Source organism: Microtus ochrogaster, unplaced genomic scaffold (assembly GCF_000317375.1).
Source record: "Microtus ochrogaster isolate Prairie Vole_2 unplaced genomic scaffold, MicOch1.0 UNK61, whole genome shotgun sequence".
In the NCBI taxonomy this organism is placed as follows: domain Eukaryota; kingdom Metazoa; phylum Chordata; class Mammalia; order Rodentia; family Cricetidae; genus Microtus; species Microtus ochrogaster.
The window spans coordinates 766,050-772,325 of record NW_004949159.1 but is presented as its reverse complement, the minus strand read 5'-3'; positions in this window follow the sequence as shown (position 1 = coordinate 772,325).

Here is a 6,276-nt window from a genome sequence, read left to right as displayed (position 1 = left end):
TTGAAGAATTATGCTAATAGTTAAGAACATTTTTATTATGTGTCTTGCACATAGGAGTTAACTTACGCATAAGAATCTATATAGCCTCAGAACGGAAGAGAAAAATCATTGTTCATAGCTTCTTTGCTTTGTGCAAAATAGCATCTTGAGCTATGCTGTAAGATAATTCAACAGTTTCTCTCCAATGAGACATGACTGTGACTCCAGACTAAAGCTTCCCCTGTGAATTACCCTGGGCAAATAATCAGTTATTCTGATTCCAGCTATGCCCTGATTAGATGAAATTCATTCTAATGACTTATAAATTAAATCATAAGCCTATATGTTCTAGGCAGGAAAAAAAAGTTCTTCTATTGACAAATAGTTTGTAGTTAAAGTTGATTACATATATGTAATCCAAAATTCTTATATGAGGATCTGGAATAACAAACAATTGTCAGCATTCTGTTTATTCTCCTGAAACTTTTTTTGTCATAAAGAAACTTCGAATGACCTACATTTTAAAAATGAAAACTTGCTCAGATGATTTGTTTTAATCACTTCAAATCATAAATTCTTTTTTTGTTGTTATTTTTTTCACAGACACTCAAAACATTCTAAAATAAAAGCTAGATTATGCTGGCTGACCACCAGATATCTCCACTATTCCATTTAAAGGCATTTGAAGCACCCCTGCAGCTAGGCCTCAGACACCCCAGCTGTGGTTTTAGAGGTATGTAGACCTGCAAGCAAACTGCTACTGAAAAGGAATTCGGGCGATGTGGGACGAACCTTTAAAGTGCTGGTTTCTCTACCCACCTTTCTTCAGCTTTTAGGACTTCGGCTTCCATCATAAAACTGTCATCTGGATTCTAATTGCCAGAAGTGAAATAGACTTAATGACCATACAAAAATGTTACAAAGAGAAATTTGGGAAATCCCTGTTTCATGATATCAAAGTAAGCCTTCTCTTCAAGTGTGACTTAAACTTACATTTTGTTCTTTCTGAACCATGAATAAAAGCTTTAATTTAAGCAACTTGATGATGGGATCTGGAAAGCTACGTATCTGACAAGAATGGTTAACTTTAAGAGAGCAGACACAACGTTCAGTGCTTTAACAAATAAATCTTAACCTGCGAAGTCATTGCACCTTGAAAATAAAAACTTTCCTTCTTTGACTTTAATAGTCCTTCACTGTGATTGTTCTTCAAGGGTTCAGTTCTCACACAACAAACACAGAATCACCTGGATGTGGCCCTTCCCCGGTATTTATAGCTGCACCTTTCACACAAGAACTCCTGAGTTTGAGGCAGGAAAATCAAGACTTCATGTCAACCCTCAGGGCAAGGCCAGCTGGACTGGGACTGAAAAAGCATGGGATAAAAACGGATTCTCTGAACATGGCGGACAATGAGGGCTGATGAGAAGCCAAAGACAGTGGCACTGGGTTTTGATCCTACTATATGAACTGGCTTTGTGGGAACCTAGCCTGTTTGGATGCTCACCTTCCTAGACCTGGATGGAGGCGGGAGGACCTTTGACTTCCCACAGGCCAGGGAACCTGACTGTTCTTAGGACTGGAGAGGGAGGGGGAAAGGAATGGGGGGAGGCAGAGAGGAGTGGGGGGAGGGGAAGGAAATGGTAGGTGGGAAGGAGGCAAAAATATTTTTTAATTTATTTATTTATTAAAGTTTTCTGTCTCTTCCCCACCACCACCTCCCATTTCTCTCCCCCAATCAAGTCCCCCTCCCTCCTCAAAAAAAAAAAAAAACCAAGTAGAGACAAGAACAGGCTCCTTGAAACCTTGTCTCAAAACACAAACAAGCAAACAAAAAAAATTGGGAATCAGGGAAACTATTCTTTGTTACAAGAATGCTTTAACTGTAGGAAGGATTCCTAGCTCACTGCCGCGCTCTTTATAGCATCATAGAAGACCATACAGTAAATACCATCAGCTGCTAATCTGAAGCTGATGATTATTAGTGGATGTGTAAAGCCCTACGTGACCAACCACTTCAGCAAACAGAAGGCAGGAAAAGAGTTCAGAACTAGCAAATCAATGTCTTATTCTGACCTTTCAATACTTTCATTAAATGTTTTCTAAAACTTGGCAAAAATGGAAAGATATGGGTTATCTATGGAATCTGAGTGCTCAGTCTGAAAATAAAAACACTTAGTTTCTCCTCCAAAAAAAATCAGAAAGGTTTTCAGGGTGAAGAGAATGGAGCATCAGAATATAAACAGTAATTGAGACTATGTCTTAATTCATGCTTTGTACATTCACATTGCTTTCAAGTGTAATTTGAAAGTCATAAGAAATAATATTTTAGCTCCTTGAATTATTCAAGATACAACTCACAATCTCAAATATTATAGCCACAAAATCCAGGTTTTCAAGGACTTTGTAGGAGCCAGAGTGGTTCTAAGAAGTTGAAAAATCAGTTAAAATCTTATTCTTTTTTATCTTTGATAAAATATTCCTTATGTCTACCTTGAAAATTCAGAGTCATGAGTGACGATGCATATGTACAATTGAAAAATAGTTGGAAATCAGTTTCTAAGTGAATAAACTAACGCACATACACTACTTGTCATTATTCTCAGCTGTCTCGAAGGTAGAATAATTCAACGTTACTATGTACTTGTGAGTCTTAGTTACACAGTATTGTGTAAAATTGCACAGCACTGTGTAAAAGATCATTAATATGTGTTGAAGCCAGTGTGGGTCCAACACAGATTCCCTAACTGGACTGGAACAGAGTCACGAGGAATAATCAGACGCAACTTACACGGTCATCATTGGAGGGCAAGATCTCTTGAAGAACTCCCTCATTTATTATTCAAGCACTTTATGTACCACCACATAAATTAAGCTGGAAAACACATTAGGCTCTCTCCTAGGCAACCAGGTGAATGGGCTTTAGTCATGTCTACATCTATCTGTTTGCGGAGTATGTTAGCTGTCACATAGGCCATGAATTAGCATCTCTATAAGACATCCTCCAAATTACAAAAGGAAGGAAGCACCAAACCTCCTGACCCTTAAGTCATCAGCTTCAGCCAACATCTCTCCTCAGGTGATCTACACTTATAACAATAGAGAAAGAGGAGCAGCACATCCTGGCTATTGTTAATCACACACAGCTTGTCTGCAGAGCCCAGTGACCACCTCATCCCGGGCCTATGGCTCTTGTACCATACAGAAATATGGGCCTACAGATATGTTAAGTGATTTTTATGAAGCTGGATTCTATAATGACATTCATTCAACCTTCTGTACTAGAATATTTAGAAATTGAGGAAGAACATAAAAAGAGAACAAAATTGCCCTACTCTAGGATAGATACCCAGTAATTTTTTTTTTTTTTTTTTTTTTTTTTTGCAGGCCCTGTAATAACTGGAAAGCATGTGCTTCCCAGATCCCTACATTGAAACCCTAATCATACAGAGATGGTGTTAGGAGCTTGGCCTTCAAGAGTTATATCATGAAGGTGGAACCCATGAGTAGTTATTTTTCTTACTGGAAAAAAAAAAAGACCCAGGATGTTCCTTTTTCCCTTTTGCCAAGCCAGGCTGGAGTCTATGAAGAAGTATGCACTCAGTGACAAAAAAATGTGTTGTCACGTAGATTTTCTATTTGACATAGATTTACAATATTTTAAACCACCCCATTTATGGAAGCCCTAAAAGACTAAGATACCCACTGTTGATCGTTCTCAAAAGTGCATAAATAATAACATTTTGCTGTCAAACAAATGATTTTATTAAACCAGGACATCCCATTGTGTAAGTCATACTATAAAGTAGAAAAACTACCTTACATGATCATCCATTGCTTTTCAAGTTCTCATTGATATGTGATATGTTTCATTCATGTGTAACATTGTGCATAGGTGTTATACATCTCTGTGCTCATCCATAATAGACATGAAATTTAAAATGCATTTCTTTATATAGGATTCCTGAATTAAGGGTATAAATATTTTCATATTTTTTGAAACACATTGGCTGTTGACTGAGTTTTCTTTCCTGCCTAGTTCCCACAATCGTTTAAGTCCCATAGAAATTACACAGAGGTCTATATTAATTATAGATTGGCCTAGTATCTCAGGCTTTTTATTAACTCATAACTTATATTTGTCTATAATTCTTGTTTATGTTAGACATGTGGCTTGGTACCTTTTTTGGTGAGGCACTCACATCTTGTGTCCCTTCATTTGGGTCACAACTATAAACTGAAATTTTCCTCTTCCCAGAATTTTTGTTGCTCCGCCTCTACTTCCTGCCTGGTAGTCCCACCTATACTTGACTGGCTACTGGCGAATCAGAGTTTATTTAAAATACAAGTGACAAAGTACAGATCACTTTCCACAGCACTTCCCCCTTAAAAAAAAAAACTTTAAATCTAATATTTTTGTTGAGTTTTTTTGTGTGTGTGACCATCATTTGTAACAACTTGTAACAAACATTTTAAACAAAGGAAAATATTCATAGTTCATTTTTGGGGAATGTGGGTATAGGTTTTTAGGCTACTGTTTGATGATTAGAGGTACTGATAATCTTATGGGAACCTTAAGAAGATTTAGAATTATGATCATGTCCTGACTAGAGTATCCTGTGAGGCTTGATCATCTTAGCCAGCAGTCTTGAAACTGTTTTGATGTAGAACTCATATGCCTGGGCGATCTGCTCCTATCAGAGATTTTTAGGGGGTCTTTCTTGATTAAACCTGATTTTTTTTAACCCAAAATGAATCTATAGACTCTCATTTCTTTGTGGAAAAAAAAGCAAAACCTGTTTTTTTTTAAAGTAACATACATTTTTACTTCAATTTTGAAGTCAAGGTATTTTTAAAATATCTATCTTGGGTTAATTTAGCAGTATTTAGAAACAAATATCTTTTAGCAGCAGTAGCTCCTTCCTCAGTATTTGGGCAATTTAAAGACAACACAATAATATACAGTATTTAAACTCTCTGTATATTTTTTACATTTACATGGCTTTATTTTAAACTCTTTTTTATTTTTATTTTTAAATTTTAGCTTTTTGAGACAGGGTTTCTTGTGTGTCTTTTTCCTGGAACTCATTCTGTAGACCACGCTGTCCTTCATCTCACAGAGATCTGCCTGCCTCTGCCTCCCAAGTTTTAAGATTAAAGGTGTGTGCCACCACACTCAACTACCCTCTTTTTTTTTATTTTAAGAACTTTAATGTTTTTGAAGCCTACATATATTTTAAAATACACTGTAAATTCTTTAGATACTTTTTTGTCTGAAATTATCTTTACTGTATTTCTCTTTTTTGACCACATAAGTCTTTAATTTGCTAAGCGATATGACTAGGATTAAAGCCTTGGCTTTGACAGCTGGATCATTCCTTAGATTTTTGAGATTTTAGCCTTATTGCAAAGTTATTGGCCAGAACCATGTTTATTGTCACAACTCTATAGAATTTTAAGGTCGCTGATACCACCAAAAGGCATAAGGTCAACATTTATCAACACCATTTAAGTGTTTTGTGCCTGGGCGTCTTAAAAGAGCTACAACTTTTGCAGCTAAAGCTGAGTCAGGAAGCCTCTCTTAAATGAGAGCACTTGCCTCTAGCAAGCAGAGCCCATCCAAAAAAGAGATGATATCAAGAAGCCATGTTTAACTCTTTTTTTTTTTTTATCTAGAATAAATTTCCAAACTCTTTCAGGCTTTTAAGTGGATTTGGTCAGCCCCACATTGGGTGCTATGCTGTTGATTTAGTTTTTCTGTCCTGTCCAATTCCCACAATCGTTAAGTCCTAAAGAAATCACACAGAGGTCTACATTAATTATAAACCAATTGGCCTGGTATGTCAAGCTTTTTATTAATACTTATAACTTATATTTGTCCATAATTCTTGTTTGTGTTAGAGATGTGGCTTAGTACTTTTTTTGGCAAGGTAGTCATCTTGCATCCTCTGCATTTGGGTCTTGATTGTAGATTGAAACTTTCCTCCTTCTAGAATTTTTGTTGCCCTACCTCTACTTCCTACCTGTTAGTCCCACCTATACTTCTTGTCTGGCTACTGGCCAATCAGAGTTTATTTAAAATATAAGTGACAATGTATAGAGCATTGTCCCACAGCAATTGGCAATATCTAGAAATTAATATATCAATATTAGGGTAACAATTCCTAAAGCAGAAGAGAAGATTCATTTTATCATGTTATTGTGCTCACAAAAGAGCACTAAAGTTACACAAGTTTTACATAAAACATATTGTACTGACTATAACCACAACATTATTTTTTTAATAAGTTTCACCCT